The following is a 25,151-nucleotide window of genomic DNA, read 5'->3' as shown; positions in this document are numbered from 1 at the left end:
AACAAGTGACACCCACCAAAAAAGAGTCTCAATGACCAAAGAGACTGCAGTTTCTATAACAATATACCACTGTGACCAATTACAAAGTTTTAGTGACCTTGGACCATGTCTTACCTATAGCTGTACATTATAATATCCTATAATATATTCTTAGGTTTGCAATTGGGAATGTCCCATTTAAATTAAGATGACATGCTTAAATCTGGAACCTGAGATGTCCTTAGTAAAACATTGATTTTGAATTTCTTAAGCCAATTGTGTTGATTTAGATATCATATGGTTGGCCTCTCATTTTAGTGAAAGCTCCATCCTTGGAAAGACTGAACCTCCTCGCAGAGGCAACCAGGTTTTGTGCTGAAATGTGTGGGTACTTAGCAGAATTACAGTGAAGCTCAAGAAAGACATTTTTGTAAGTAAAAAAAAGCAAAACATTTCTATACAAAGAAATCAAATAGTTGATTTTTACACAACCTTAAAACTGTGTTTCTGAAACGGTGATCTTTTGCCGCTTCTTTCCCTCTCTCAGCGTTCTCCTCAACGTACAGGAAGTTAAGTATTCTCATGCTTCATTCTTCAAATCATAGTGCTTAGTGTTATTTTGAATTGTTTACAGTATGTCACTATAAGACAAATACGAGAAATGAAAAAATATAGAGAATTAAAAAAAAAACATAAATTATTGGCATTTATTTTAAATAATCATTGGGCAGGGTAATATTTTTCATGGATACTGCTATTACTCGGCGAACGTTTTTATTTAAAAAGTAACTTTTGTAAATAAGTATATCTATTTTGCTTGAACAATGCTAATTGATTCCCCATGTTGTTTGAATGAAAAGGTTTAAAGTTGAATTTCTATGAAGAGTGTCAATTATTCTGGAACTCCTGGGAGGTGTGTGTGTGTTGAAGGTCTGTATATCCAGTAATGTTGGTGTAAGGGATAGTCCATATATGTGTATGAGTGTGTGTGTGGAAAAAAGGAGACAGAAAAAGAGTCTATATATCAATGCTAATTAGTGTGTGTATGTAAGAGTTTGTCAATATATTGTGAATGTGTGTGTGTGTGCGTGTGTGTGTGTGTGTGTGTGTGTGTGTGTGTGCGCATCACAGCCAGTTGTTATTTTAATGTGTTGAGTTTTGAGACACACCCAGTTTGGAGGACATTGCTGGCTTAATGGCATGCCTGGCACCGGAACAAGGGAGCGCAAGGGAGCGCACTCATTCTGTTGCTCATTAGCAGGGCACACACACACACACACACACACACACACACACACACACACACACACACACACACACACACACACACACACTCACACCACAGTGATGACTGCAGTCTGGGGTAAAAGCTGTGTGTGCTGGAGATCCTTTTAGTGTGGTCAAATAGAACCAGATTTGTGACCTTCTTCATCATTTTGAGTCACTTTGACCCAAAAACACAGTGGCACACACTTGTATACACACACACACACACACACACACACACACACATGCACACACACACAAACAGATCTGAAGCCACAGATATTTTCATCCCGCTGCATTGTTCTTTCAGTCACACATGTTCATTCAAGAGTGAGAAAGAAATAAGACATAATGCACAGCTTACTAGATTCTGCAGCTAAATTTACTGTTCTCTCATTCTCTGTGTGGGAGCCTCACATCAATATTTATTGTTTGAATTTCACAATAATATTGACAGAATATGAAATCTGAGACTTTATTTAATCACAAACCAATAAAACCACAACAACAGACCCGAATTGAGTTTAAAACCTAAAATGGGGTTTCTAAACAAATGAGCCTTTGCGACTTCCACATCAAAATACACATTTATGAAGAAACAACGGTAATACAAATTTGCTTAAGAAAATTGAAACACATTCTAAATAAAATATGACTGTCTTTCCTTATTCGCTTTTGAAAAGAAAAAGAAAAAAAAACCCACTTGAAGCATCATTTTCCCTGTAGAACCTCTGTTCAAGGGCATTAATCCTTCATATCACAGTGATGATACAGAAAGGAAAAGATTAATGTTAGGAATATTGTGCCAGTGACCAGAAGGACTGCCAGACAGGCATTAAGGCCACTAAAAAGCAGTTCTGCCAAAAATTAAATGTATACCATATTCCCCTTACCTCAAAGGTAATCAATCAAATACACGATTGCTTCTTGAGTGCTGAACTGAAGCTACCTTATAATAAATAAGGTGAAGCTTAGAGCTTCCAGCGTCTTGTAAACTGCAGGGCTAAGTAATCACATACTCATACATTTATTCAGCAAAGTAACAGAACTTACACATAAGCAGATTCATAAAATTTAAAATAACATGTACAAACGTGTAGTGACCCTTCATATGCCAAAATATTCATTTTGTAAAACTTTATATACACTATATGGCCAAAGGTTTGTGGACACCCGACCATTACACCCATATGTGGTTCGTCCCCCAAAAGTTTTTGTTGCCAAAAAGTTGGAAGCACGCAATTGTCTAGAATGTTCTTGTATGCTGTAGCATTACAATTTACCTTCAGTGGAACTAAAGGGCCCAATCCTGTTCCAGGCTTCCAACATCATTGCCTGACCTCACTAATACTCTTGTGCCTGAATGGATAAATCGCCACAGCCATGTTTCAAAATCTAGCGGAAAGCCTTCCCAGAGGACTGGAGGTTAGAACAACAGCAAAGAGGGGACTAAATTTGGAATGGGATGTTCAGCAAGCACATATGGATCTGATGGTCAGGTGTCCACAAACCTTTGGCCATATACTATCCATTATCATGTGAATCACTTCTGATATTTGATTATACATCTAATCTTTGGAGCACATCTACTGTCTCTGCATCGACCCCGCCAGCACTCCGTCTGAGTATTCAGCAGGGAGGCTGAACTACTCTTCACACCAAAATTTTTATCTTTTAAGTGTGAAACCATGCACAGTTTCCACAGAAGCATGTCCAATTCATATTTCAAGCAAAAAATGTATTATTGAGCATGCGAATCCGTCATTTCTGCGACCTGTGTGTGTGCGTGTTCTTTTCAGTGGCATTTTGACCCATTATATGCCATAGAAGATAGTATATTTGACCCATTGTATGCCATAGTAGTAGTAGTAGAGATAGAGATAGATAGATAGAAAGAGAGAGAGAGACAAAGTGCATGAGTTGGACATTTCAAAGATCATTTATTAATAAGGTCAAAACAGACAATCCATAGGATGAAGGACACTCAGAGTGAACAGCAGGCCGGGTCAGGAATTCAGAAAACAGAGTACACTAGGCAAGGGCAAATTCTATACTTATGCCAAACTAAGCCAAAACCACAATGTCATTCAGAAGGCTAATGGACAAAAGTTCAGACTTGTCACTGGCAGAAAGCAGGAGCAAGACTTGAAACAGGTGTGCATGAATAGTAATCAGCACTACATTCACTACAATCAGCACTAATGGTAAAGCACTACATTCACATTCTAAAACTTAATGCTCAATAAAGCAAAGAGAGGGCATGTGTTACCCTGATTATATTATTTATTTCTGGGTGTTCTTAGGTGTGACGCAGATTGGAGTGGCTAATTGTATTATTTTTTTTTCGTAAAATAGTGACACAATATAATATAATGTAGTTTTCAATTAAGAAATAGTGCGTGAGCAAGACGTTTGTACGGAATATCAGCACGGCTGAGATTCGGCTGTAGGCGTAAGGACACAAGCAAGTGTGATATTGCATTTATGCAACAGTTCTATAAACAAGAATTGAATATTGCAATAGCAACTCACATTTCAGGCACCAACTACTGAAAGAAATATTTTGTTCATTTTTGCTCCCTCAATGAAAATAGTTCCCAAAGGAGCCACTGCTGGATAGGGCGTTCTGTGTTGCCGTGCAACGCACAGAATATCTGACAGCCCATAATAAGTGTAGTAACAGTTTCAATGCAATGAACTATTGCTAGAATTGGTATATTATGTACTGTAGAGAACACAGATAAGCAGAGTGATACAAAGAGTGAAATGTCCAAGTGCTACTATACTAAATATCAATACTCTTGGAACATTGTTTGACCAATCACATTAGTGGACCAGAACTAACTGTTAAATAATATTTAGATTTATTACTAATAAAATTTGTAATAAACTATTGTTCTACCACTTAGTGTAGTCTGGTAACAGTAAGATTAGGGGATTCTATGGACAGAACAAGGGCTGTAGTGTAATACTGGTTGTATTGGTTTAAAACCTGGTACATTAATACAGAATTCGATTATTGTGCTGCATCACAGGTGTACATGTAGGATTTTACAACCAATTAAATTTGAGAAAAATGAAACTATCCATTTTATAGTTCTGATTTTTTTTTTCCATGTTGTGCCATTTATTTGTTTATTTTTGTAGCCCACATTCAGTAATTGGCTGAACTAGTGGATATGTGGTCTGCTTAGAAGAAGAGCAAATGAAGCACAATTTACATGTGTTCATGCGAAACCAGAAATCATCAGTTTGTTTAGTTAAAAAAAAAAAAAAATCAAAATTGTCCATCACAGGATGTATAAAGTCTGACAGACGATGCATCCAGACCCTCCTTCTGTGAAAATAAAAGGCAGAGTAAATCAGCAGGAGTGATTTACTCCAAACATTTTTGTTTCCTGTGCACATCTGTGGCACCCTTTCCATCTCTTGTAATGGTTTTAGTCCAGACCCCCTGAAGGCTCTCACCTTCTGTTGGCCATTTCACTATTTCTCCTTCAAGCTTAGTGCTCCGAGTCCCGCCATCTGAAAGAGACAGAGCCAAAGAAGCATACATCTGCCCACACTGACTGCTACATAGATATGTAGACTTTCTTGTTCACTATAAGAAAAAGAAGAAATGACTCCATTTGCCATATCGTCCTTGGAAAGGTACATGGCAATGCTGCCTTAAAGTGTAGAACATCATGAGGGTGACAGTCTATAAACCGTCTCCTACATCAGAATCCATAACATTACATAACATTACATTATCATTGTTGCTGTTATTACTGTTATTATTATTGCTGTAATTGTTATTGCCACAATTTTTTGTTACTGCAGTATTAGTGTCATTACTGCTAATGTACTTTATTACTATGCTACCATTATTATTATTATTGTTGTTGTTGTTGTTTTCATTTTTTAATGGATCGTTAACCTTGTTCTACATATAATCATGGCATTATGACTATACTGAATTAAAGTGAGCCTGAGAAAGGAAGAGAGAAAAAGTTGTGCTGTTGACAGACAGAAAAGGAATGAGAGATATGTTGATTGAAAGATTGAAGAGATTTAAAAAGGGATAAGCAGAAGGAGAATAATAACAATAGGAGGAGACAAAGAAATAAAGGGAGATAGACAGACTAACCTGGAAAAAAAATAAAGAGAGACAAAGGGAAAAAGAAAGAAAGAAAGAAAGAAAGAAAGAAAGAAAACATGAGAATATGTATAGCTATAATTATTGTAATGGTTATTGCTGCAGTTATTATTTTGCTATTACATTATCACTTATACTTAAGCTATCAGATTTGTGTTTTTAATTTCCTAATGCATTGGGAAAATGGCTCTACGTACAGTCGCAACACGCAAGAGAGATAGAGAGAAAAGGTGAGCCAAAGTGAGTTAGAGAAAAAAGAAAAGGGCTGGGGGGGGGGGGGGTATTACAGTAGATAGAGATGTATAAAAAAAAAAAAAAAAAAAAAAAAAGATAAGCAGAGAGAGATAGTAACCAAAAGGTCAGGCAATAAAGAAAGACAGAGATGCAGAGCAACATGGAGAAATAAAGAGAGACACAGACATAGAGAGAAAGATAAAGAACAAGAGAGAGAGAGAGAGAGAGAGAGAGAGAGAGAAAGACAGATAGAAACAGAACATTTAGTTCTGTGTGCCATGCCTTCATTCTTGTTTCTAAACCCCAGTCATTGGTCAGCTTCTCAGTAAGAGGGCAGCTTTTTGATCTCAAGATCAAGTACACGTTTTCTGGAGAGAGGTTCAAACATCTGACAGAAACATACTCATTTCATTGAGAATGTGCAAGTGGAGAAACACATAGTGTGATACTGCAGTTTTCAGACACTGTATGTGGTACAGAAAATTATGAATATTTCAAGAAATGCCTCGGGTTTTCTGAGTGCACTTAAACATTCCAAAACTCTCTCAGCTCTCTTTATCTGAGTGTGTGTGCACTCATGTGTGTGTGTGCGTGTGTGTGTGTGTGTGTGTGTGTGTGTGTGTGTGTGTGTGTGTGTGTGTGTGTGTTTGTGTGTGTGTGTGTGTGCACGTGCATGCATGCATGCATGTATTGAGGTTATAATTAATACTTACCAATTTACTTTCATACGAAATGAAGCTGTACATTGTGTAAGACTATCCTGGGAAAATTCTTTTTTAAATTCTCTTTTGCTTTAATGGAACATTATAACCTTGATACCACTTTGAAAGATATGTAGAGGTGTGCACTAGACTTTTAAATAATCCCAATCCTGCCCACTACCAAATTCTGAATAGCACACTGACATACATTAGCTGCAAAACTGCATAAACATCATGCTTTTTCATCTTAATACCATGCACATATTTGCATCATGATGCAAAGAGGGGGTTTATGGGTAAACATTGCATGCAGAGGCACACCAATGGGCTGATGTGCACATTTCCAGAATTCCAACAGTGCATTATGCATGGTGTATCTACAGTACTGTGTATTAACCAGCCTTCAGGTTAATGCTGATTGGTTGAGCAAAGTGTGTTCAGTTGTGTACATTTTGACAAGATCCCTTCTTCCACACTTTTCATCAAGTGTTTCAGAGTAATATGGCCAATATACTGTAATTCTTTAATCTGACTGCAAACCTGACATCATGCTGATGCAGTATTATTATGAGCACAAAGCATTCCAAAAAAAGCTAATGTGCGGAGACATAAGGGAGTAAAAGAAGTGTTCATCGCTATGGGCACTAAATGGATCCATCCATCCTGGGGGACTCGGGGCATGAGGCACTGGACGGGATGCCAACCTAGTGCACAGCACAACTGCACACACATTCACACACTACGGACAATTTAGAAATGCCAATCAGCCTACAACGCAAGTCTTTGGGCTGGGGGAGGAAACCGGTGTACCCGGAAGAAACTCCTGAAGTATCACATTTTGGGAGGCGAAGGTGGATGCAAGTGCAGATTCATTTAATAAGTAAAGTGCTAACAAAACTAAAACAGCTTGGCAACCAGACACTGAAAAGCTATAACTATATATAGTGGTGTAATCAAAGTGCAACAAAGCACAGGTGAGAGTGCTTGAAACATTTGACATGATGGGGCTGATGGGTAATGTAGTTCTGTGCCTCTTTGGCACTAACATGACAACAGGGAGAACATACAAGCTCCTTGCACACAGAGTGTAGGTGGGATTCAAACCCCCTATCCCATGGGGAGGTGAGGCAAACATGTTAACCATTAAGCCACAATTTCCACCATACCTGTAACTAGTGCTTCAGTTCATGTTATCAAGCTAAAGTGTACGGGAAGATTGCAAGAAAGTTAGGTTTCATTTAGTTTTCTATTTTCTGCTCTCTAGTTGGCACGTTCATGTTACATGCAAGTATGATAGCAGACACCTATGCGTCCACTCATGCATTATGCCATCATTTGTTCGCAAATACTACACGAACACTGTATAATATTTAAAACATGCTTTACAGTTAACTTCTCTTAAATTAACTGTTCACTCATGCCACAAACAGCACAATACCAAATTCACCGTTACTGCGTATAAACCACCTACCCTGATCACTTCCTCTCCTTTGGCTGTCTTGGGAGGAAATCATTTCAATGCAAGAAGAACATTCAGTGTGCATTTAATTTTGGGAAATGACAGTATCTCTCAGTTTGGAGTTAATCTATGCTGCTGTGATTAACACAGAATGTGGTTTTCATTGAATTCTTCTGTTCTGTACATGTTTGCTATCCCTACTGACTCATAAAATGATTCTCGATTCCAGTCACAGTTTCATTCTCACTTGTTCTGTCTCATCTTGTTTCTCTTTTTCCTTGTTTCCTCTTAACATACAAGGCAAGGCAAGTTTATTTATATAGCACAATTCGTACACATAGCAATTCAAAGCGCTTTACAAATGAGCATATAAAAGAACAAAAGACTAAAAAATTATAAAATATAAAATAGAATGTATTTACTCAGTTAAGAAAAAATGCCTGAAAACAGTTTGGTCTTAATTGTAGATTTGAAACTGGCTACAGGTGGAGCATTTTTTAAATGTCATCCGATAGTTGATTCAAGCGTTTAATAGCACAGCAGCTATAAGCTGCTTCACCATGTTTACTGCTGACAGTAGGTATTACCAACAGGTTTTTTTTTGGTAAATATGAGCAAAGAAGACTGTGACAAATTAACCTTTTGATTGTTTGTTATAAAAAATTCACAAATATACTCTGCTCTCACGGATATCAAATAATTGCAAACAAAACACAGGTTCATCAAACAAAAACTTTGTTAAATATAGGTGGGCAACAATTATTGGAACCCTTTTAGTCAATACTTTGTGCTGCCTCCCTTTGCCAAGATAACAGAGTCTTGAGTCTAGAGTCTCTGAGTCTTCTCCTATAATACCTGATGAGGTTGGAGAATACTTGGCAAGGGATCTGAGACCATTCCTCCATACAGAATCTCTCCAGATCCTTCACATTTTGAGGTCCACGCTGGTGGACTCTCTTCTTCAGTTCACCCCACAGGTTTTCTATGGGTCACAAGTCAGGGGACTGGGATGGCCATGGCAGGATCTTGACTTTGTGGTCAGTAAACCATTTTTGTGTTGAATTTGTTGTATGTTTTGGATCATTGGCCTGATGGAACATCTAACCACGGCCCATTTTAAGCTTTCTGGCAGAGGCAGTATTTTTGTGAATTTTTTAAACAAAAGATCAAATGCTTAAACAGTAAAGACATTTTTAGCAGCCTTCTTTGCCCAGAAGGGTGGCAATATTAGTGGAGAGCACTGTAAGTTGCCAACAGAGCCACTGTTGCTCTTCTCCTGCCTATAGCTTTTATCGAAATGTAGCTGACATGTGTCCAGTGTGGAATGAGTGAGGTCTTGAGGTGAAGCTTGATATGACACTTACAGGATGCATCCAGAATATATTTATGGAAACACATGCTTTAAAAAAAAGCAGTTAGAGAACACTTGCTAGACACACTGTCCTATTCTACATACATGAGCTAAGGGATGCCTGCAGTTGACTATTATGTTCTCCTGGACACCCAGCCATGTATGACTGCAGCATCATCATGATTAAAGTCTATGATCTGTTGACGACAGAGTAAATCCTTATACAGTTATACCATTCAGCAGTCCACAGCCCACAGGAACTCACAATCATGCTATTTATAAGAATGATTCCCTACTGTAACATACAGTAACTACAGCTGCATCATTAATCTCCTCACACATTCAATGAGTGGAGTGTAATGCAGAAACAGACAGGCCTGTAATACTCTGCTCTCACTGCTTTGCTATTTTGGAAGTGTAAATATGGCCATCAGCACCTCAGAGTTGTTCCACTTCTGAAAGAGTTTGGGAGAAAAACATGCCCACTAATATGTCACCACCACTTCAGTGTCAGTGCTGTACTGAGAATGGCTAGAATCAGTAATGTACTATATACTTAAAGTGTTGCCAACACTTTTCAATGGAAAATAGCTAATGTATGCCAAAAAAGTTGCTAGAAGGATGCCATCATCATTGACTAATTTGCATATTCATTGAACTGTCATGCTCATTTACATATCAAAATGTGTTAGGTTAAGAATTAAGATTTTCTGAAAACATACAACAGAATATAAAAGAATAGTGTTATGAGAATAGAAAATAACTGATTATAACATTTGCAAAATAATATTGTAAAAATTTAATTTCTATCAAGAATGCATACAAAAAGAAGCAGTGAGAGTGAGTAATTAGGAAATAAACAAAATAAACAGTTACAGGTAGAATTACTGATTAAAATTTCAAAAAAAAATCTTTTGCTTTGTTTTGTTTTGAATATCACAAAGAAGAGAGTTTAAAACAAAGATTTGCTGATGGAACAAACAATGCTGATCAGTGATTAGTCTTTGGGAACAATTGTGATCAGTGACTGGTCTTTAGGAACAATTGTGATCAGTGATTGGTGTTTAGGAACAATTGTGATCAGAGATTGGTCTTTAGGAACAGTGGTGATTAGTGATTGCTTGTTGGGAACAATTGTGATCAGTGGTTGGAGTTTAGGAACAGTGGTGATAAGTGAGTGGTCTTTAGGAACAATTGTGATCAGTGATTGGTCTTTAGGAACAATGGTGATTAGTGACTGTTTGTTGGGAACAATTATGATCAGTGATTGGTCTTTAGAAACAATTGTAATCAGTAATTGGTGTTTGCAAGCAATGGTGATCAGTAAATGGTCGTTGGGAATAGTGGTGAACAGTGATTGATCATTGAGAACATAGGCTCGCACAAACACAAATCAGTCAAGAGGTTACATGACCTGCTCTCTCAACGCTTATAACCAGCAGCTGTGATAAAAGCTAAAGAGCTCAGGAAAATCTTCTCAAAAAGTCGCTAGATTTGTCAACTTGATTCTTTTTTTAAAATGAAAGTCAATTAAGATCTAAAAAGTCACCAAGTAATGACAAATGTTGGCAACATTGCTTACAAAGTGACATACACTGTAAAAAAAAAAATAAAAAAAAAATCTGTAATTTCTACAATAAAAGAATGAGTTCAAACCAGTATCATGCTGGTAAAAATATTTTTTATAACTCAATACAGCAACCCATATGGTATGCTGGGACAATATTTACAGTGCTAGCAGATTATACTTCATCCTTCTGTATGGCTGCTGTAACAATATCATATTAATATAGTAACACGTACAGTATCATTAACTTTACTGTAAGACTACGCATTAAATGCACTGAACCAGCAATAAATCCTCATCTCTACTGGCTAACATTATTCTTGTAATATTTGATACAACATCATAGCTTCAGTTATAGCAGCAAACCTGGGGTAAAGCTATACAGGAGAGCAGTTTCCCTGCTAGTTAATATCTTGAACCATATTGCTGGTGGTAGCTAAAGAATAAATACAAATGATCACCAGCTGTCAATCAAAAGCTGGATGCTCTGACGGATGAGCTGGACTATCAGTTCATCCCATAGCCAAACTGTAGTCAAGGTATCATGTGAGGTAACAAAACATTCAAATACTTATCTAGAAATCTTAGCTAGCTAGTTACTTATTAAAATGATTGCTTTAATGAACATATTTGATTGAATTCATGACTGCTGTCAGTGTTAATCACAGTAACAGCTGTGCTGCCAGGATTTTACACTCTCATATTTGTACAGCGTATGGTAGGTTTCCGTCATAAAAGGGTCAATGTGGGTGTACTTAATACACTGGCAACTGAGCATATTATCATCCAGCTACTGTGTGGTTATTATCTTTATTTTTCTTTCTCTTACAGAAACACCCACTCACTAACATCCAAATTCTTTTTTTTTTTTTTTTTTTGCATTCAAGCTGTTAAAAAAAGAAAGAAAGAGACAGAGCGAGAAAGCCACTGTTCTCTGTATCTACTTGTACACTCACACTTCTCGCTCACAGTTTTTTCTCTGAATCTGTAATTATTTTAATCCTTTGATCTGTAAAAATGGCTTCCCCTCCCTTCTGCTCATTCACTTCAAAAGAGTTTCACCACATCTTCCATGATATGACTCCACCCCTACCTCCAAAAGCTGAAATGAAATGAACACACACACACACACACACACACACACACACACACACACACACACACACACACACACACACACACACACACACACACACACACACACAAGATAAGCAAATTGACAATGTTAACAGTTCTGCTTGACAAAAGTAGCTCAATTGACAAACTTTAAAAGCATAGTTTCCCTAAAAAACATTTTCCTGCTTTTGGGAAATTGGCAAAATCAGATGCAAAACTGGCCAACACTGATTGTCTAACAAAATACTTTATTTTAGGATTTGGTTAATGATTTGAAACTGCTTGTAATACCACCACCCTTGCTGTTACATAGCAACATTTGGTCTACTTAATGATAAAGATTTGGTGATAAAACTGAGCTGGTATGAGAAATGAAGGCTAGAAGGATTGTGTGGTCTGGGTAAAACTGTAGTCCAACTGTGTAAAAATGTTCCATGTTGTTGTGATACTGTATATTTAATTTAAAATTAAATTGCATTCAAATGAAATGCATAAGATTATCAAGAAGCGTGACTATCTCTCTAAAAGCAGAACTTTTTGGCAGTTTGGTGCTATGGAGCACTCAGGTGTGTGTCTACATCATGCCAAGAAGCTAGGATGTCAATCATGAAGCAATTGTTGCTGCTCATCAATCTGGGAAGGGTTATAAGGCCATCTCCAAACAATACAACATTCTACAGTGAGAAGGATTGTTTACAAATGGAGAGCCTTCAAGACAGTTGCAAATGTTCCCAGAAGTGGGCATCCCAGCAAATTCGGTCGAAGGTCTGTGTAGAAACCTGGCGTGTGAGGGTTTGGAGGAAGACTCGACAGACAGGCGGAATCTTAACTAAGCTCCGGGCTCACCTTTATTCAGACGGGGCACTTTCAAAACTCAACAGAAAACAAACACTTGCGGCTTTTGATCCATCAGATTCAAGTTCATGCTTTCTGGTGAGAGTATGTGCATGTGTTTATGTATGTGTCTCGCACGCTGTCTTGCTTTTGCTTGTGGGTTATGGGAGTCTCTGAAGGCACAAAAAGACACACATAAGTAAACTTGGGATAATAAAACACAGGTGAGAATCATTACGCATTACCTGCTGGTTTAACCCGCCTTTTCTCCGTCCACCGTGTTTAGTGCTTACCGATGTAAAGAAAAACCCAAGAGCTACATCATGTCACCAACATAAGTAAACTTGGGATAATAAAACACAGGTGAGAATCATTACGCATTACCTGCTGGTTTAACCCGCCTTTTCTCCGTCCACCGTGTTTAGTGCTTACCGATGTAAAGAAAAACCCAAGAGCTACATCATGTCACCAACAGGCGTCTATACAACACAATCAGAAAAAGACTGAATAATTATGGCTTTCATGGAAGAGTGCCTAGGAAAAGGCCACTTCTCTCCATGCCCCTTCTTGCAGAAGGTTACTTCTGTGGTGTAGCGGTTAGAGGGTGTGTCAACACTGTGATTCCTGATGATTCAGATTCTAATCTGCCTTTAGGGCAGAGATGGCTCAAAGGCTCTAGGGTACTGATTGAAAGGTTGATGGTTCAAGCCCTATATGTATATATATAAAATTTTATAAATGATAATAATTTATAAATTATTGTATAATTTTATAGGAATATAGGAAGGCCGCTATCAAAGCAACCTGGGCTTCCATAACACCTCAGCAGTGCCTCAGACTGCTTGCCTCCATTCCACACGCATTGATGCAGTAATTCATGCAAAAGGATTAAAGCCCCGACCGAGTACTGAGTGCATAAATTAACATACTTTTCAGAAGGTCGACATTTCTGTATTATAAATTCATTATTTTAATATTTTGAGATACTGGATTTTTAATTTCCATGAGCTGTAAGCTGTAATGATCAAGATTTAAACAAACAAACAAACAAAAAAAACGCTTGAAATATTTCACTTTATGTGTAATGAATCTAGAATATATGAAAGTTCCACTTTTTGAATTAAATAACGGAAAAAACCCCAACTTTTTCACGATATTCAGATTTTTTTTCAGATGCACCTGTAAATTGTCCCAAGGTGTGAATGAGTATATGCATGGTGCTCTGCAATGGACTAGCATTTAATTCCGGTTGTATTCCCACCTTTCACCCAGTGTTAGTGGGACAGACTCCGGATCCTTTAACAGGCTAAAGTGGTTACTGAAGATGAATGAATGAATGAATGCATGAATGAATGAATGAATGAATAGACTAGAATAGCATGGGACATTTTTAAAAGTCTGCTTTTGCTAGCGCCATATTACATGCCACTCCAGGTGTGAGCTTAGCAATGAGTTCATGCACGTCTCTTTCCCTGTGATTTGGAGCAGATCCCTGGTGACATTTAGCCCTGTTTAGTATGCAATGATGAGCCCTCAGATAATCGCACTTCATCCGCTCAGCCACAACATTCATTAGAAATGACCTTTGGAAGCAGCAATTAGCCAGGAAGGCTTCACTGTGGCAAAACAAAAGCTGAATTAACAGCATTTAAGAGGGTATCAGCCCAGGAGTGCATTAGGGGTGCAGAACACTATCAGCTGGATTAAATATAACATGGCAGCATCGTTCATTAAAGAGCTAATGATGCGCCAACTCTGATGAAACAGAGCAGCATACAGCATGCAATTCTATTATGAACCTGTTGGAGAACATCATAATGAAATACACAAATTGGTCCCCTAATAAATGTGGCATTATAATAAGTAATAAAACACAATATAGTATTAATCTAGATCAGAGATGATAAACTGATCAGTGCACTGTGTGACACTGATCCAATGTCATTAAAACAAGTCAAAAATATATATTTAAAAGTTTGTCTGTAAAATTTTACATATATTCATTGAATTGACATGGGCAGGTGTTTTTTTTTTTTTTATACCCGAAATAACTTAGAAATCTAAGCTGTTAAAGCAAATGATGCAAGAAGAGAGTGCAAGACCAGATGCTCTAGTCAAAGATGATTATGATGATGACAGAGACAGAGTAAAATCATGATGAGAGAGAGACAGAAAAACAGAGAGACCATAGACATGGCAGAAGTACCCACAGCCCCTTCATTGTAGTTTTTGTGGCTGCATGCTAATAACAAGGATTCAGGAAGATAAATGTTAAACATGGGGAATTCTCATAATCACTATTTATCCTGTAGACCTTAATTTAATGCTGTCTGTTTAACTCCTGAAGTGAAGTCACACTGCAGCATAAACACACCTGATTATGTTGAGATTCAAGGATCTTTAAAAATCTGTCTGTAGCACCAGAAATCATGTTAGATATAAATGATTTTGAAATAGTACCTTTCCACTGGTGAGTTTTAATAAAGGCTCATTTTTTATTTCTAATGACTCTTATACTGTATATTCTAAATATGTGACTACAAACTGCCAATTTATAGTAAAATAATATTAATAATAATATTAGTAATATTAATACTACTACTACTACTAATAATAATACTACTACTAATAATAATACATTTTACATTTATAGTATGTTATGCTTAATCTTTCACACATGGGACTGAAAGATGGAATTGAATGGTTTTATTCAAGTTGTTTGAGTAATCCTGGTCATGCTAAATTTATGCCCCATTCATTTTATCTTCATCTTAACTGTGTCCTTTCATTTGGGATAAAAGCTTCTACCAAATGATCACATCAATTAAAGATTTTCATGATAATGAAAGGTAAAAGCTTGACCTCTAACATTTTGGCCATTAGTAGTCAACTATTTTTAGTAATATAAGAGATGAAAATGTACACATCTATGGTTATCACTGGTATTCAATTAAAGTGAGTGGCTTTTGTCATACTTATCTGAAAAAACAACAACTTTAAAGGGTTATTTGGGTAATTAATCCACTTAAACTCCAAGGAGACACTGGTGGGTGCAGATTTACATTCCTTTATTACATTTTCTCTAAAGATCATATTCATAAATCATTATAGCCATAATGCTTATAATGCTTTGTTGATAAGGATTCTTTGTAAATATTTTAATTCACAATTCGTTATTAGTTATAAAGTTAGCACAGTACATCACATGACATTGCGATGAATAGCAACAGTATTACAATGCAATTAAGTCACAATCAAGGAATTACTGTATTTTTATAGTATATTATTATACTGAGACATAAATATATAATAATGAGACATTATTATTGTGTATAAAATGCTCACAAGAAAACATAACGAATTTACAAAGAATTATAAGCACAGTTATGATTATTTATGAATATGGGATTCATGCCTGGTATGTAGTGTAAAAGTAGTTCTCCATGAGGAATCCATGCATGGAGAGGAGCAATGAGGCTGGCGTGTATCTGTCTCTCTGTCATTATAAGCTCATTAGTGTTGTCCTGACGATTTAATGAGCAGAGGCTGGTCTACTGCTGGCATCTTTAATTAGCCAACTTATCTGATGTCTGAGAAGAACCAGATTAAATGCTTTATCAGGCAATCTCTGGACACCCAAGACACAAAGCAGGGTTCATTACATGTATAGGCATGTGCATACCATAGCCAACACTTAGCACTGGAAAGTGTAGCTCAGGGGTATTCAGTTACAACTTGTAAGGGTCCAGTTACATATAATTAGCAACTGGGTCCAGATCCGGACTGCATTCTGCCAGTTGAAAAATAAACTTAGCTTTACAGCCTACAAACAGTTCAAGATTCCTAGATTTTTACACGAATGATGTGAAACATTAGCCAAATTTGTTGCAAAGTCTATCTAGCTAGCTGACACCCAAGTTAAAACTGAGGCATGTGTTTCCTCAACCTCTTTAAAATGATTCATTTTAGGTAATACAAAAATTAAATTGCCGGTAGATGTGAAACAATATTACTTCTAGTGATTATTGTTGTTGTTGATTCCATAACATCATTCAGCTTCTAAGGAAAGCTTATGGAAATTGAGCCATGCAAGCCTAAATGAGAAATTTGTATTGTTTATTTGGAGCTCACTAGATTGCTAGGAAGATTGCTTTACCCATCACTATTGAAGCAAGGATAGCTACATGTGTCTTTCTAGCTGATCAACTAACAGCAAGGGCCCCCCTAACCCATCTTGGTACTCTATGTTAGTTAAAACTCTAAATTTCAGGCACATGTGCACAGGTAGATATATTATAATATATATATATATATATATATATATATATATATATATATATATATATATATATATATATATATATATATATAGGCTACAGGACACAAAGCAAGTGTAATTGTTTGTTTTAATTATATTTCTATTTAGGGACTTAGAGCTGTATTTGCTATTATCTACAAATGGTGCAGATTTCAAAGGATGACCAATTTGTCCAGGACTGGCTGTTCCAGCAAATTCAGCCTGAGAGCAGACTGTCTGATGCAAGAAGATGTCTCCAAGAACCCCCAAATTTCATCACAGTATCTGCTAGTAAGTCTTGCAACTGTTGGTGTCAAAGTACATGATTCTACAATCAGAAAGAGATTGCACAAATCTGACCTGCATGGGAGGCGTGCCAAGAAAAAGCCTTTGCAATACTACAGTTTGCCAATGAGCATATAGGCAAAGACCAGGACTTTTGGAATAATGTGCTCTGGACAGTCGAATTAAAGATAGAGTTGGCCACAGTAACAGTAGATATGTTTGGCGCAGACTAAAGACAGCTTTTCTGGAGAAGCACTTCAAACCAACTGTGAAGCACGGTGGTGGAAATGTTATAGTTTGGGGTTGCTTCGCTACCTCAGTGACTGGACAGCTTGCATTAATTGATTCAGCTATGAATTCTGCAGTTGAAGTTGAACCGAAAGTGGACCTTTCAGCAGGATAATGTTCCTAAGCACACTAGCAAATCCACCAAGGAATGGATCAAAAAGAAGAAATGGAAGGTTATGGAATGGCCTAGTCAAAGCCCGGATTTGAATCCCAGTGTTGTTGTGGGGGGTGGTTTGAAACGGGCAGTACATGCAAGAAAACCCTCAAACATTTTGAAACTGAAAGAATATTGCGTGGAAGAGTGGTAAACAGTTCCAGCAAGCCTGGTGGAGAATTATGCAAAAAGCCTACAAGAAGTTATTTCTGCTAAAGGGGGCAATACTAGCTCCTGAAGTCAAGGGTGTACTTAATTTTTCCACAGAAGAATATCACATATATTGATATTTCTGTTGAATAAATGAATTAAAATGCTAATTTTCCTCGTGGCTTTGTTCAAGTATATCAACTTCATTAATAGGCCCTGTTTCAAAGATGATCAAATGTTTGCTTGTCCAAATATGTCAAAAAAGCCAACAATTTCCATGGGGTGTACTGATTTTTTCACATGCTTCTATATAAGCACATGGTTTTCCAGTCATCTTTGGGAAGTCTTGCCAATACCTTCCACTGCATAAGTTCTGGGTTGTGTTTTTTTCTTGATTGCCTTGGCTGAGTGGGACCCACGGCTATGCTATTACATTTTTGATTACCCTAATGTATTAAGATTGGTGTTTTACTGTGGGTGACCTTTGCCTGCCTTACCACTTGGGTTTTTGAATGGTATTTTCATAAATACTATGCACATGGATCCTCACAGTTCTCCTAAGTCTTGTTCATTATACAATGTTAATTCCATCCTCACTTTTCAGTCACATGGTTTTTCTGATGCTGTTGCCACTAGGGATGCACCAATACCAATACCAGTACTCGGGTGTCACCCCGTTACTGTGCTCATGTACTCGTACTCGTACTTGTAAAACTACCCTGTAACAACTGCACTGATACCACTTCATGACAACGTGACATAGCCTAACCTCTCGTCAGTTGAGAAGGTAGTCGGAAGAGGAGCAATGTCAGCAATTTGGAGATATTTTAAGATATATGATGATGATAAAAGTAGAGCAGACTGCAAACTATGCTCTGATAAACTGTCAAGAGGAGGGGGAAAAATTAAAATCATTTAACACAAGCAATTTGATTGAACATCTAAGAACAAACATAGCTTTGCTAATGCTAGCAGCGGGAAACAGCAACAACCAACTTTTCAGCAAACACTGGAGAAGCGAGAGAAAATGTCCAGAGACAACCCACGGGCAGTAAAAATAACAGAAGCTCTCACCCAGTTCATTGCTCTTGATGACCAACCATTGTCAGTTGTAGATAACACAGGATTTCGTCGTCCTCTTGGTGTACTTGAGCCGAAGTATGAGATTTCCAGCCATCACCACATTACAGATACCGCATTACCAAAGCTGCATGACTTGGTGAAAAAGCACATCAAGAACCTGTTGCAGGAAATTTCGGCCGTCAGCTTCACCACTGATATTTGGACTAGCAGTGTCAGCCCAATGTCTCTTATAAGTTGAACAGCACAGTGGATTGATGAGGATTTTACTCCCCAGAGAGTCGTTTTACAAGCAACGCGGTTTAAGGGTTCGCACACTGGCCAAACCATAGCAAATGTGTTTGATGACATGCTTCAGACATGGGGCATTCCGAAAAGTGTGAAGTACTCATATAGGTCCTTGGTATCGGCAAGTACCCAAATGTAAGTACTTGTACTTGGTCTGAAAAAAAAAAAGTGATATCTGTGCATCCCTAGTTGCCACTGCAAATTTTAAGACCAAAGTATGGAAGTTGAGGCGAAACATAGCAAAAAAAAAATTACTCTCTTTACTATGGAACAGAATAAATGGTTAAATTTTTTTTACTGTGATCCTTATGTACGTTTCCCTGAACTGCTGTTTTCTCACGATGAAAATCTCACACCTTGTTAATTGGACTGGTGTTGCGTGCACCTTGGTGTGTTTTCCATCATAAATGTAATAATTGCCAGTTGTAGAGCTGGACTTTATTTCCACATTAAGATAGAAAGGTTTCCCAAGGGAGAATCTCACAAAAATGGATGAAGATTATGTATGTCACATGCTATTTGTTCATCCAGTGTACTGCAGGATTGCGCTAAGCTTTTGCTGCCTTCAGAACAATAAAAACATGTTGTGATGTCGTGTACACAGAAAAATGAAGTCATGATCACGAGAAAACAACTATTTTGTTAGGTCAAGTTGATGAGAAAATTAAGAAGAAAACATCACAAGAAAACAACGGTTTTCATGATCATGAGAAAACAAGAGAGAGAAAAAAAAAATGCATAGCCTCTTAGGGCTTCCATAATTATGGAGAGTCTCTCAAAGCATTTAAGAGCACAAAAGCTGAACGACACGTCAGGTGTGGGGGGATAAAGTCATTATAGGAAGGGTAAGTCGATATCAGCTAATTGACTACATTTTGATAAAGTTATCAATACTTGCTGCTGAGATAAACTAGCTAATAGCTAGCTAAATAATATAGCCGTGAGGATCTACTATATTGTTTACATTTACATTACATTTATTCATTTAGCAGATGCTTTTATCCAAAGCAACTTACAAATGAGAAATGCTTGCTGTAGACATTACATTGTACTGTATGTAGCTTAGTATATAATGGCAGTCAATTAAAGGAAAATTAATCTTATTAATGAAGCACAGACACAATATCAGTGATGCAGTCAGTTCCTTATTCTGTCCTGACAATGATGATTATGCAGTGTCATCTGAAATGTCAGAACTAGATACTGTTTTGGTGGAGTTGGTATACTAAACAAACTAATGAGCATAACATTCGTAAAACTCCTGAATTTAGACATCAAGTGCAATCTCTTAAACGTTTTAAAATACTGTACATTCATCATATGTCTTAGTTATGTATGTTAATGTACTTCTGATCTGTAGCTGAATGGCCCAGTATAATTAGGAGCAAGCTAGCTCCATTGAACTTACAGTATAATGAAGAGGGGATGAAAGCTGAAGGTCCTTGTCTGAAGGTGACCCCTAATTACAGGCAACATTGCTCGTTTTCCTTAAGCGCTGTCCTTACATGACTCTCTCATTTATTATTCCATTAATCTCTGTGATTTCAAACTCACATTTGCCTTATCTCCTCTTTTTGTCTGACTCAGTATTACTCCATTCACATTTTCCCCTTAATTCTTTCCAAACCTCCACTCTGGCATCTATCTCGTGAAAGGCCAGAGCGCATTAAGCCCTAATGGCTGGATTAGAAGCTTGCCAAGGGCTGTGCGTCCATTACCTTTCTCAAAGATATATTCAGTAATAACCAGCATTTAGTGGACATTAAAGCACCTGCAGCCTTCCGCTAGCCAGATACGATGTCCACTGAAAGAGCCTGATTACTGAGTGTTATTAGTGCTTTCACAGAGTGCACACTTCAGGGACGGGCAAGAAATTTCTGGTGGATGGTTATGAGAAAATGAGGGGAAAGAACAATGATTCAAGTAATATGGGGATTCACAGTTAGCACCATGTGAACATTTCACTTACTCATGGTTGGGGAATATGTTTTTTTTTTTTTTTTAAACATATACACCAATGTTGCTATTTTACTTACATTACTCCTTTTTTTTTTTTTTTTAAATGCATTCATTTAGTGTTACTACTAGAACTTGAACAATTTTCAGAAATTTTCCAAACGTTAGAATGCACTAGAATCTTAACAGTCACTATTTTCAATGTTTATAAAGTATAGGAACTGTGTGTATTACCCAGGATACATTATGAACATGTATGTTTTAAGGCTAAAAAGCAGCATTTAGTTGGTTTATAAATGTAAAACATACACTTTATGGCCAAAAGTAGGTGGACAACTGACCACTATACCTATATGTTGAACATTCCATTCCACAGCCATGGGCATTAATCTGGATTCGGTATGTTGGGAAGGCTTTCTGTGTAGATTTTAGAAAGTAGCCCAAATTGTGCCCATTCAACCACAAGAGCATTAGTGTGGTCGGCAAGTGATGTTGGCTGAAACATTCCAATTCATGCCAAAGGTGTTTATATAAGCGCACTTGTATAGCGCTTTTATCCAAAGTGCTTTACACTGAGTCTCATTCACCCATTCACCCATTCACATACACACTCACACACCAATGGTACCAGAGCTGCCATGCAAGGCGCTAACTTGCCATCGGGAGCAACTTTGGGTTCAGTGTCTTGCCCAAGGACATTTCGGCATGTGGAGTCATGTGGGCCGGGAATCGAACAGCCAACCCTACGATTAGTGGACAACTCGCTCTACCACCTGAGCCACAGCCGAAGCTCTAATGAGGTTGAGGTCAGGGCTCCACATCAACAGTCCACATCAACTCCACATCAACCTTGGCAAACCATGTATTTACGGACCTCACTTGCTGGAACACATCTGGGCCCCTTAGTTCCAGTGAAAGAAAATCTTAATGCTACAGCATACAAAGACATTCTAGACAATTGTGTGCTTCCTACTTTGTGGCAAACAGTTTGGGAAAGTGCCACATACAGTGGTGCTTGAAAGCTTGTGAACCCTTTAGAGTTTTCTATATATCTGCATAAATATGACCTAAAACGTCATCAGATTTTCACATGAGTCCTACAAGTAAATAAAGAGAACCGAATGAAACAAATGAGACAAAAACATTATACTTGGTCATTTATTTATTGAGGAAAATGATCCAATATTAAATCTCTTGGAGTGGCAAAAGTATGTGAACTTTTGTTTTCAGTAGTTGTGTGACCCCTCTGTGCAGCACTAACTGCAACTAAACATTTCCTGTAACTGTTGATCAGTTCAGCACGTCAGCTGGGAGGAATTTTAGCCCATTCTTCAGTACAGCTTCAACTCTGGGATGTTGGTTGGTTTTCTCACATGAAGTACTTGCTTCAGGTCCTTGCTCCTATTTATAGGATTAAAGTCAGGACTTTGACTGGGCCATTCCAAAACATTAACTTTATTCTTCTTTAACCATTTTTGGTAGAATGACTTGCGTCTTTAAGGTCGTTGTCTTGCTTTGACCCACTTTCTCTTAAGTTCATGGAAAGATGTCCTGACATTTTCCTTTAGAATTTGCTGGTATAATTCAGAAGTAATTGTTCCATCAATGATGGCAAGCCGTCCTGGACTAGATGCAGCAAAATGGGCCAAAAGCATGATACTACCACATCCATGTTTCACAGATGGGATAAAGTTCTTATGCAGTGTTTTCCTTTCTCCAAACATAAAACTTTTCATTTAAACCAAAAAGTTATATTTTGGTCTCATTCATCTACAAAACTTTCTTTTCCAATAGCCTTCTTGCTTGTCCATGTGATCTTTGAACTGCAGACAGGCACCAATGTTCTTTTTGGAGAGCAGTTTTTAACCCTTTTAACCCTGCCATACACACCATTGATGTTCAGTGTTCTCCTCAAGGTGGACTCATGAAGATTAGCCAATGTGAGAGAGGCCTTTAGTTGCTTAGAAGTTACCCTGGGTTCCTCTGTGACCTCGCAGACAATAGTCTGGCGATTCGATTGATTCTGGTTGGTGGTTCGATTACTCATCTTGCTCAATGGTCTTGATTTTCCTCCATTTGTACACAATCTGACTGTGGATTGGTGGAGTCCAAACTCTTTAGAGATGGTTTTGTAACCTTTTCCAGCCTGATGAGCATCAACAATCCTTGTTCTGAGGTCCTGAGAAATCTCTTTTGTTCGTACCATAATACACTTTCATAAACATGTGTTGAGGAGATCAGACTGTTCTTTAAATAAAACAAGGCACTCACTTACACCTGATTGTCAACCCATTGATTGAAAACACTTGACTCTAAGTTCATCTTCAAATTAACTGCTAACCCTAGAGGTTTACATACTTTTGCCACTCACAGATATGTAATATCGGATAATTTTCCTCAAATAAATAAATTAATAAATAAATGATCAAGTATGATATTTTTTTCTCATATAATGTACATATTAGAGATGTAACTGAATTAAAGTGATTTGTGATTATACAGATTATTTGGAATGAACAGATAGCTTGTTCTAAACAGATACACATACAGATACAAATAGGAGGCATATTATTAATATTTTTAGAAACCTTGCTAGCTTGTCAGATCTGAAGCTCAGGGAACAATGAAACACCACATTCATTAACATAAATGTATGCTGGAGAGCAATGTATTTACAGCACCATCAATAACTTCCTGGTCAGAGTTGTGGTGGTATAAATTAGGGTACTAGTTTGTTTATATTTTGGGAAATAGAACTGGTTAGGGACCTGGTGGATCCGAAGCCAATCCTGGTAACACTTGGCACAAGACAGGAGAATTCACCCTGCTTGGAGGGCCAGTCCATTGTCAGAAATAAGCTGCTAATACAGAAGGCAATTTTGCTGTTCCATTTCAAAGTCTCTGTGTGCCCTTGCAAGGTAATGCAAGAACATTCTACTTAGGAATGCAAATCATTTCTTTTTTAATGCACCTGACTTAGAAAATAGAAAATAAATGTGAAAATAGGACAACTTGAAACCAAAATAATAAGAAACATTAAGCTTACATTTATAACAATGTAGACAATAGAAAGTGAATGCAGCAAGCCTAGAACAGCATGTTACTGTTCAGATTCCTGGTACTTGTGTGCAAAAAGAGTCTAGACTTCTGGGGTCAGGGCGTGTGTAAAAGATTCTGTGCAAACGAACCACCACTATTTATCACACATTTGTACACACATTTGTTCCAATGGATGCTGAAAAGTTCCACACATTCTATACTGCACTGCTCACATAAAACTGATTCACATAAAGAAACACCCCCAAATCACCAAATACGGTAAACGACTTCCCTTTAAATGGGTAATTGTACACCTATGTGTGTGCAATCTGTTGCCAATCTAATGTATGCAATCTTTAGAATCTAATGTCTGCAACATTCGGAAAAACCTCTGATGGAGTAAAAATCCCCCATTATTAGTATTGTCTTTTCCACTGCCAATTTTGGAAATGTGTGATATATAAATCTGAAAGACATGTCACTAACTAAAATAGAAAACACTTCAGTGTACATTTGGATTATGTTGTGTACAAAAGACACATAAATGAGTCCTCTGGTTTGAGGTTCATATAAAGTTCTTATTGCATATTGCATACAGTTCTTTTTCTTACTCAAGAAAATCTCTTACTCTAACATGCTGTGTTTGCTCTTATATCCCTGTATCTGCAACCCAATGTAAGTTTTATGATGTGGCTGGCTGTGGTCACTGGCAATGTAGAGTGTGCCATTCCTATAGGCAGGGAGTGGGAAATGATTGATATGAGGCAGTCTGAGTGATCTTTTGTGAGTTGATATTGTTACTAACAGCAAAGAGAAGCCATAGAGGAGCAATGGTTCCTCAGTGCTGTGGTGTGGTACAAGAGGAAGAGGATATGAAGCTGAACAGACAGGGGCGTTTGTTGGTAGTGTGTTAGATCAAGGTCAGATTATTATCCAGTCTGATGCCCAGATATTTGAAAAAAAAACCAA

Source organism: Ictalurus punctatus, chromosome 4, assembly GCF_001660625.3.
Source record: "Ictalurus punctatus breed USDA103 chromosome 4, Coco_2.0, whole genome shotgun sequence".
Classification (NCBI taxonomy): domain Eukaryota; kingdom Metazoa; phylum Chordata; class Actinopteri; order Siluriformes; family Ictaluridae; genus Ictalurus; species Ictalurus punctatus.
Note: the sequence above shows the minus strand (reverse complement) of the source record.